This window comes from Pyrus communis, chromosome 5 (genome assembly GCF_963583255.1).
Source record: "Pyrus communis chromosome 5, drPyrComm1.1, whole genome shotgun sequence".
NCBI lineage: Eukaryota > Viridiplantae > Streptophyta > Magnoliopsida > Rosales > Rosaceae > Pyrus > Pyrus communis.
This window is the reverse complement of record NC_084807.1, coordinates 13,308,225-13,319,176: the sequence shown is the minus strand read 5'-3', so window position 1 is coordinate 13,319,176 and position 10,952 is coordinate 13,308,225. Positions and strand designations below refer to the sequence as shown.

At 38.4% G+C, this 10,952-nt stretch overlaps 1 non-coding gene across 1 annotated transcript; it reads left to right on the top strand.

Annotated features, from left to right (window-relative positions):
* The first annotated feature begins 3,138 nt into the window (after positions 1 to 3,138).
* Positions 3,139 to 3,249, top strand: LOC137735813 (small nucleolar RNA R71). The gene has a single exon (XR_011068717.1). It is a non-coding gene; the product is annotated as a small nucleolar RNA R71 (small nucleolar RNA).
* The last annotated feature ends 7,703 nt before the right edge of the window (positions 3,250 to 10,952 follow it).

The following is a 10,952-nucleotide window of genomic DNA, read 5'->3' as shown; positions in this document are numbered from 1 at the left end:
GTATAAATCTCGCATCACAACTCCTTTTCAGTTGTTGAATAGTTAAGTTGAGCATCATGCAGAGTCCTGCTTGCATAGTAGATCACATGCGGAAGCTTGTTCACCCTTTGCCCTAAAACTGCACCAATAGCATAGTTAGAGGCATCACACATTAATTCAAAAGGTAACGACCAATCTGGTACCATAATAATAGGGGCCGAGGTTAGTTCATATTTCAAAGTATTGAATGCATCCATACAAGCCTTATCAAAATGAAATACAACATCTTTAGCTAACAGATTGCATAATGGACGAGTGATCATTGAAAAGTTCTTAATGAAACGATGGTAAAAACCCGCATGTCCCAAAAAACTTCTTACTCCCTTCACAGTGGTGGGGGCTACCATATTGGTGATGACGTCAATTTTGGCTTTGTCCACCTCCATTCCTTTGCTAGAGATTACATGTCCTAACACAATTCCTTGTTTCACCATAAATTGGCACTTTTCCCAATTGAGAACCAAATTTGTTTCCTGACATCTTTGAAGTACTAAAGAGAGATGGTTAAGACATTCATCAAAAGAGGAACCAAACACTGAGAAGTCATCCATAAATACCTCAATGAATCTTTCTACCATGTCCGAAAAGATGGCCAACATGCATCTTTGGAATATTGCTGGAGCATTGCAGAGTCCAAAAGGCATTCTTCTGTATGCAAATGTGCCAAAGGGGCAAGTAAAGGTTGTTTTCTCTTGATCCTCCGGAGCGATTGCAATTTGATTGTAACCTGAGTATCCATCCAGAAAACAATAATGTGAGTAACCTGCCAATCTCTCAAGCATTTGATCTATGAAAGGCATAGGAAAGTAATCTTTTCTAGTGCTAGAATTCAACTTCCTGTAATCGGTGCAAACACGCCAACTGGCCGTGGGCTTTGTGGGCACAAGTTCATTGTTTTCATTCCTCATCACAGTGATTCCCACCTTCTTAGGCACCACCTGAATAGCACTCACCCATTTGCTATCAGAAATGGGATATATGATTCCCACATCTAACAATTTCAACACCTCATTCCTAACAACCTCCTTCATGTGTGGATTGAGTCTTCTTTGTGGCTCACGGGTTGACTTTGCCCCTTCCTCCAAAAGAATCCTATGCATGCACATGGTAGGGCTTATTCCCTTGATATCTGCAATAGACCAACCAAAAACTGATTTGAACTCTTTTAACACCCTAATTAGTTTATCTTCTTCAATTGGGGTGAGATCAGAAGCTATGATAATTGGAAGAGTTTCAAATTCAGCTAGATATGCATATTTTAGATGTGGTGGGAGTGGCTTAAGTTCAAGTTTTGGTGCCTTAACAGTGGAAGGAGTTAAATGTGACATTGATGATTCTAAAGGCTCTACAATAGGTGAAACATTCAAATGATACAATGCCAATGCTTCCAAGGCAGCTACTTCTTCCATGAGTGCATCTTCTTCATCAAACTCATCTTGAGATTGACTCAAAACAGGTTGTAAGGGTTCATTCGATTGTGCCTGCAAGAACTTAGAGAATACAAGTGAATCAAGCACATCAATGGCATAACAATCAAGAGATGAAGAAGGATGAGCAAGAGATTCAAACACTTTGAATTGAACTGTCTCTCCTAACACTGTCATAGTGAGGAGTCCATTTTGCACGTCAATGATGGTCTTGGCCGTGGCCATGAAGGGTCTCCCAAGCAATATAGGCAACTCACGATCATGTATAGGAGCTTCTTCCATGTCCAACACCACAAAATCTGCAGGCAATATTAGTTTATCAACTTGAACTAGGATATCTTCTACTATACCTCTTGGATATTTCACGAATCTGTCTGCAAGTTGTAATGAAATGGTGGTGGCTTTCAAATCTCCCAAACCTAGTTGAAGGTACACTGAATAAGGCATTAAGTTGATGCTAGCACCCAAATCAAGCATTGCCTTCTCTACTTTCTTGTCCCCTATGGTGATGTTGATAGAGAAACTTCCTGGATCCTTGAGCTTTGGTGGAAGTTTTCTTTGCAAAACTGCACTCACATTCTCAGACACCACAACCTTCTCATGTGGTCCATACTTCCTTTTGTAGCTGTTTAACTCCTTGAAGAACTTCCCATATGCCGGCATGTTCCTAATGACATCAAGCAAAGGTAAGTTAACATTCACTTTGCTTAGTATATCAAAAATCTCCTTAAATGACTTATCCTGCTTGCTCTTGGCAAGTCTTCCAGGGAATGGTATTGGTGGAGTGTAAGGTTTCTCGGCCTTGTGAAGATTTGGTGCTTCAAAGGAGGAAGTAGCATGGCTTGGTTCCTCATTTGGTTTCTCATTATCTCCTTGAGTAACACCTGCATTCACATGATCATATTCATTAGTAACTTCATTGCCAACTCTATTATCAATAACCTTACCACTTCTAAGTGTAGTGATTGCTTTGGCTTGCTCTTGGTTCCTTTGGAGTATCACGGGTTGGCTTGGAAACTTCCCAACCTCTCTTTGGTTCAAGGCATCTGCAATCTGCCCTAATTGTGTCTCCATTTTGGTTAGGGCTGCTGAATGTTGTTGGAAAGTGCTATTTGTGGAATGTTGGAATTGCAAGGTGTTTTGGGCTAACAACTTAACCGTATCCTCAAGGGTAGTGGCAGGTTTTGGTTGGAAATTTTGGAAATTGTTGCTCTTCCACGAAAGATTGGGATGATCTCTCCAATTTGGGTTATAAGTATTGGAATACACATCATTCCTTGGCCTTTGATTGTAAGAATTCATGAGGTTCACTTGCTCTTGAACATACTCGGGGTAAGCCTCCCTAGATGGACATTGGTGAGTAGGATGGCTTGGTATGTTGCAAATGGCACACACTTCATTTGCTTTTGGCACCATGTTGAGCACGGATTCAAGCTTCCTTTCTAGGTTAGCTACCTGCAACAAGAGCTCATGATTAGAACTTGTTTCATAGACTCCAACTTTCTTACCCCTTAAATCTTTGTGTTGAGCATTAGACCCCAACATCTCATAAATGTTATATGACTCTTGAGCATTCTTTTTCTTCAATGCTCCACCTGCTGCATTATCCACAGTTGATTGACAATTTTGGGTTAGTCCATCATAAAAAATTTGCATTTGTAAGTGAAAAGGTAACCCATGGTGTGGACATTGCAACAAGAGGCCTTTAAAACGCTCCCAACACTCATTGAAAGGTTCACCATCATCTTGTTTGAAGTTGAAGATTTGTCCCCTTAATGTGGCTGTCTTTTGAGTGGAAAAGAACTTCTCCAAGAACTTCTTAGCCACGGCATCCCATGTAGTGAGGGAACCTGGTGTTAGAGTCATCAACCAACTCTTGGCCCTATCTTTCAATGTGTAAGGAAACACTCTCATCCTCAAATTTGCTTCACTTACTCCCTGCAAAGGTAAACCACTCACAACATTGTAAAACTCTTTAATATGAGCTAAAGGGTCTTCATTAGGTAAGCCATAAAATGAAGGAAACATATGGAAATGTGAAGATTTGAGATCATAGTTTCTAGCTTCTGTGGGCAGCAAGATGCATGAAGGTGAATTTGGTATGATTGGTTGAGCAAAGTCCTCCAAAGCTCGAAGTTCATCTTCGTTGCCCGCCATCTCTTCTTCTCTTTCCCAATTAAATTGCTCAGATTCTTTACTTGTTGAACCAGGTGAATTCCCTTCCTCTTCCTCACGGCTAAAGGATGAACTTGATGGCACAAAGTTGTCCAAATTGTGGCCCTTCAACCGTTCAATTCTTTGGCATAACTCAACAAGTCTATTTGACATATACTACCTGAAATAAAATAACACAAGTGTGAATGAAAATCTACTAGCAAACAACAATGAAATGAACAAAAATAAACTTAAAAACGTTTGAAAGGACTCAAAGGACTCAAAACAGATTCACAAGACTCAAAACAAGCTAAAAACTCTCAAAACTGCCTAAAAACACAAACTGGGCAGTTTTGACACTAAACTCAACTTTGGACGAAAATTAGGTTTGGGCTTCACTCAAAATGCTTCAAAACACAAGATAAGACAGATTCTAAGCTTAAGACTTAACAAAATATGGGGGGGGGGGAATTTGTATTTGGACGAAATTTAATTAAATGGACATATTGTAAAGAAAACAGATTGTAAAGCAAATTGATGTAAACCAATGGATAATGGAATGGCTAAGGGATTCCTCTCTACTCACGAAATATATGCAACTTAAACCAACTTCTAGTTATCAATTCGACAAGTTATGAACCTTGACACTAATCAAAATAGCAAACAAGCAAACAAGCAATTACAAGGGACTGAAATCAGTCCCCGGCAACGGCGCCATTTTTTGTTGATGTATAATTCCTTCCTAATGCTAGAATATATTTAGTATAATGGCACAAGCAAGGGTGTCGAATCCGCAGGGACTAATTGGACCTATGTAACTACTTGTTTTGCAAGAACTCTAAGAAATGAATCAAACTAAACAAACTAGGCAGATTTGGAAATGAATCAAACTAGTCTAAATAGACAGATTTGTTGTTGTAACTTGAAAGCATGAGAAAATGAAGTAAACACAAATAAATGAATCAACAACTAATGTAATGGGATAGTATCAATGGAAATGAAGCTAGGGATTCGGTTTCACCATTGCTCAACTAAATCCATGTTTGTCAAGTTAGTTTGTACTCATTCATCTACCTATTTCTTGAGTTTGTTTCACTTGGATATGATCAACCATATGATGTGTGGATTTGATCAAATGTCTCTAATCATGAACCTAATTGTGATGTGCAATTTTGGTTCATAATCAAGATTATGTAATGTACAAGAAACTTTCATAAAACCAAAGGGAATAACTCGGCAGGATGTGTGCTAAACACTCCCTTCATTCATTCACATATCTACCAAGATTATGCATGATGTGTGTTCTAATCTTGGCTACACAACTTTGTGATTAATTCAAATGATGATCAAACATTAAAATCAACACACTAAGTCACCATTAAAACAGAAAATGAAACAAGAAATAGATGGACAAACTGAGCATTCTAACTTAATTACATGGCAAACTTTGCAAGGTTACATCGAATCCCTAGAGGAAGATTAGTTACACTTCATGTTTACAAAGGTTTAACATAAAAATAAATAACATGAGTGAACATAAGATTAAGAAGGAGAAACCCTTGAAGCAAAACTGATGTTGAAGTCCTTGAAGAGTTCCTTGGTGTTGCTTCTCCAAATGTGGTGCGGATGAAGGTAGAATGGCTTGGTTGAATGGTTTCTGCCCTTGGGACAGAAAATGGACAGAGAATGGAGTGAAATGGGAGAGGTTATGGGTGTGTAATGGATTGGTTGAATGGTTTCTTCCCTTGGGACAGAAAATGGACAGAGAATGGAGTGAAATGGGAGAGGTTATGGGTGTGTAATGGACTGGTTGAAGAAGAAAACTTGCGGAACCCTTTGTTGTGTCAAGTGAGCCTTGTTTTATAGAAAAAAATGTGTCTTACACAATCAGATTGGATCTTTTAAATGTTTAACTCAGATGGCAGTGCATAAGTGATGGAATGGCATCAAATGAGCTGGACTTGAATGGGTTTCTGAGGTGTTGTTCTCACGGCATGGACAAGGTCTGCAAACATGTGGTTTGTTTAATCAAAATGCATGTGCCCTTGCTGCAACAAGTGAGTGGAATCTGCCAAAAGTGAATTGTTTGTACAAATTCTGGAAAGGTGAAATAGGCACACGGCATGGATAAAGGGATGAGTTGGATTTCTGAAATGATGGTTGCAAGGAGTGGTTTGTTTAATCACAATGCATGTGAATTTCTGCAAAGATGAAGTGGAGAAAGATAATGGAGTGTAAGGTCAGATTGTGAGTCATGCATGTGAGGGATGTTTTGGGTGTTAAAACATGGAATCTGCACGAAATGGAATGATTGTGTTTGTTGGTGTCAAAATGGCTGAAATGAATTAAGTGATGGAAATGGGTGTTTTTGGCGCAAAAGGGAGGTGGACAAGTAGTGGAATGCACAATCTGACTTGGTGCTAGAAGTGCATAAAGTGATGGGATGATATGGGAACACACGGCCAAGGTTGAGACATGCATGTGAATGCATGTTTTGATGTTGGAACCACATAGCTGACTTCAATGATTTTGCCTTGTTTAGAATCACCCAATATGGCCGAATTGCATTTCTTAACACTTCACATCTTTTCTGGAATGTTTTTACTTCATGTCCCTTCCCAGTGATCCAAATTCACACTTGGCTGCACACTAACACCAAATAATGTAAAATGCAACTAGTTTAATCCAAAACAATCACAAAGACGCCAAATTAACTAAAATGCACAGATTCAAATTAAAGCAAAATGTAAATGTGAATGTGTGATAGAATTTGAATGGAATGAAGGCTAGCTAAGGGGTTCATCTCCATACATGTTATACTTGCATAATAAAATGATTTCCAATTGCATTTCAATAAACCATGAAACTCAACACCCCGGGTTAACCGTGATGCACTAATTAACCTTCAAATATTCCTAACGTTATTGAATTGGATGGGTTAGCGCATACAACAATTCAAAACATTCCCCACAAGTCCCCTACATGATTGCATAATAGAGATACAAGAAAGAATCATTACGCTCTATGAAAATTATAAGTGTTGACGAGGCATTCGTTACTATGGATTGCATGAAACTTATGCCAAGAATTCATTTAACGCGATTGTTTATAAGCAACCTCCACTACTTGTGAATATAAGTTCATAACTATTAGGTGAAACTCACTTATATTCTAGCGTCATATTCATGCATGAAAATTAAGCGTGCACTCTCAATAAACATACATAAATAAGTTATCAATCAAACGGTTAAACAAATTGAATCCACAACTTATAAAACGCAATTAGAAGTATTCAAATCAAAATGCAAGCATAAACATATATTCGAATCACCCCCTAACCAAGGGGGTTTAGTTCCTCATGGTACAAAACAAAGAGAATCAAAGAAACACCTAAACATTCCAACAACTCAAACTTGAATTGTATGAACGTTTAGGCCCTCTTATCTTCCATTCCTCATTCGTACAAAACAAAGAGTATTGAAATTAAACATTGAAATCAAAGAAACACCTAAACATTCCAACAACTCAAACTTGAATTGTATGAACGTTTAGGCACTCTTCTCTTCCTCTTCGTTGTAGCACAAGGTCTAGGGATAGTTTGATGGTGTGAATGGTTTGGGGAGTGGTGGAAATAGAAGGATGGTGTTTGGATTGTAAGGGAGAGCACGGCACAAGGGAGTTTGATGGTCTACATTTCTACAATGGATGAGTCTTTATGGAAGAGTGTATGAATGAGTATTTATAGGTGAAATGGGGGGAACATGACAGCTAGGTTGCATGTGCACATGTTGGTTGAATGATTATGAGTGCATGTGGCTGAAATAGCATGTGGAATGGCTGGAAATGCAAGGAAAAGGCATGTGCACGGTTTTGGGAGAGAATGGGAGTGCAAGTGGCTGAAATGTTAGAGGAACAAGTGCATGTGGCTGCATTGTGGTGCAATGATGGAGGAACAATCTGAAAATGCAAGGTATGGCTGGAATGATTGTGTTTGTTTGAATGTGCATGTGATTAAATTAAAGGATGCAAAGTAAATAAATAATGAATGCATGTGTTGAATTATGAAGATGCATGTGCAATGAAGTGGAATGACAATCTGAAATGGGATAGGTACCCACGGCAATGATGATTTCTGGTGGTGTTTGGGTGTATGTTTGAATGGTGCATGTGGGTGAAGGTGTGGCTGCATGTTTGAATGATTAAAGGGAGAATGCAAAGGAAAAGCTGGAAATGCATGTGGAGTGGCTGCAAGGTGAATGAATAATGAAATAGGAAAGCATGTGCAAGGTTTTGGTGTGAATGATTGAATGTGCATGTGGCTGCAATGGAGTAGGAATCCTTCAATTTCGTCCATCCTCTTGGCTCCAAGCATATGATATCCATTCCAATCTCTAATTTGCTCCAAAAGGCTCCAAAAGGCATCATTTTGCATACTTTGCCCTTAGAACCTGAAAACACACAAAAGAAGCATAAAGGACTAAAATAACTAAAGAAACATAACATAAATGCACGAGAACAAGCCATTTAAGTCGCATGAATATGCTCCTGTCAGTTGGAAAGCATGTGTTTGTTGAAATTGGATTAAAGAATGGGAATGCTAGGTTGGAGAAATGATTATGGATGCATGTGTTGAATGATTTGTGGTGCAATGATGAAGAGAAGTTGCTGAAAATCTAAGGGGAAGGCACGGCAAAGAAGGATTTCAGGATGCATGTGTGTGTGAATGGTGGTTTTGCATGGCTTTGATGGATTGTTTGATTGGGCTAGAGTTTAAGTACATGAAATGGACCCAAATTGCTTCCCCTTGCATGGCAAGGAATGGTGTTTGTGTTAAGCCCATGGCAAGGTGTTATGTAATTGGGTTAGGGCCATTGTTTTGTGTCCTCAAGTGCATACAAGGCCTTCAATTTCATCCAACACTTGGGCTCCAAGCATAAGCTATCCATCCTTAGCCCAATAGTGCTCCAAAACACTCCACAATGCATCATTTCGTCAAACACGTCTTATTATCCTGAAAACACACAAAAGAAGCATAAAGGACTAAACTAACTAAAGAAACATAACGTAAATGTACGAGAACAAGCCATTTAAGTCGCATGAATATGCTCCTATCAAATACCCCCACACTTAGCTTTTGCTAGTCCTCGAGCAAAACAGAAAAACAAAATAAAACGAAACGAAACAAACCAAACACAATCTTAAACCTTCCAACGTTGCCTCAGGGATTTCCAATACACATGACATGTTAAAAATCATTATTCCCACAGATTTTAGCCATCTTTACACTTAAGTACATTCTTACTCATAGTCACCACATACTAGTTCACAATTAAGCATTTAAAACACATTTCGAATGTAGTAACATGCCTTAGAGAATTTCCTCAATTCCTTACTAGAATGCACTCTATTTTCACACAGATTTTCTGACTACACACCCTACACTAGTTATATGTGAGAGATTGATGTAAACATGAAAGACTAGGATCTCACATATGTTATAACAAAGAAAGCATTTTCTGGATTTACGATAATGATATGAATATGATCTCATGAATGGAATGCTACTACTTAGAATGAGAACCAGTGATTCCATAAGCTCATATCAATTCCAAACTCCACATATTGAATACATAACATCAAGATAGAAGTTGAGGGTTGTAACGGGGCTAAGGGTAATGGTTTAACAAAGAAAGGTAAAGTAAAACAAAGGTTCTTAAAGTAATAGGAAGCGAAGTAATCAAATTGACACTTAAACTCACTTTTAATGGCAGAAATCAACTTTTAAACACAAGGGAAGATTCATGCAACAACTAGGGTCAAATTCACTCTTTTGGACCCTTCCTTCAATAACCAATGCTTTTTTTTTTTTTTTTTTTTGGCTTGACTAACAACTTCATCTTATTGTATGTTATGCCATCAATATCATGCTTTGAATGAAACGGATATAAGTTCTAGCATTTAGTTCTATCATGATACAATTGCATTCTAAGTAGCAACCAAGCAAGGAATAATGAGATCATGCAACAACTTTAGAAAACAAAGAATCACAGAAAATAACTCTCCAAAGAAAGTAATGGCTCGAGTCTCACAGGGATGTAGCAGTTGTTTGAGTTCCTTCCTTCAAGCATGTTGCAAAAACGAATTTTTCTTTTATGATTGCATGTGAAGTCATACATTATAACCATAACCAAGCATATACCAAGAGTAAATCAAACTTTTCTCTATGTTTATAACTCTTTCTAACCGTCATGCAATTATAAACCAAATCCTTATCATTGTGTTGGAAGGTACCCTAAGACACAAACACACAAAAACGACTCAAAACACTCTTTTTAGGCTTTTCAAAACATTTTCTTCAAATTTTTATGTGATTTTCGGAGTTATAAAACACAACACACTAAAACACTCTAAAACAATTTAAAAACACCTTAAAACAGCAAGGAACAACATTTGAAGTTATGGGTGATAAAATCCCACGAATTTGCATTAACAACATTAGTTACCCCCCCACACTTAAATCAAACATTGTCCTCAATGTTTTAAGCATAGATTCACACAAAACATAAGTAAACACACAAAAAGCACTTAAACATACTAAACATGGCAAAATGTAATTAACAAAGAGAAGAGTTTAGGGACGCAAATCTGGTTATTGAGTGTAAATTCCATCTTCTCTTTGTTGATTGCATTGAGGCTTGATCTTGATGATTCCACAGGCTTACTCTCGAACTGGTTGCCGCCCATCGTTGATTTTCCTTTGTGCTACTCTTGATCTGGGCAGCAGGATTCTTTTGGTCTGCCCCGAAGGTCTGAGCTTACTCCTTTGGTCTGTTTCTTTGTTCAATCTTTCCAATTCGTATTGAAAAGGGTTGGAGGATAACTCAGCCTAAGTTTGTCTCCAGATGCTTCAATGTATCATTTTCACTTGCCTTACTCGCTCCCCTTTGCAGAAGTGGTCCCTTCTCTGGAAGTGTATCAACCATTGAAGATGACTACTCGAGAGCAACGCTAGGTAAGCAATCAGGAATAGATTCCAGGCAGTTGGCTCCAGATCGGAAGACTGACTCTAAGTGCCGGCTGATTGCTTCTTTTACTTTGCCATGCGAGTAAGAACAAGGACAAAGAAAAAGACAGGGAAAGAGCATGATATGAGATACTTTTGCTTTTGACCTTGATGATATGAGATACCTTTGCTTTTGAAGAAGCGGTGAATGAATCAGCACACTTCAATCCGCCGTTTCCTCCTGGGTCATCTGGTATCATCTTTGGGGAAGAAGAAAGAATTGAGTATTTCGAAAGGCTTTGCTGGGAGTGCGCCCTCAGAGGTGAGGG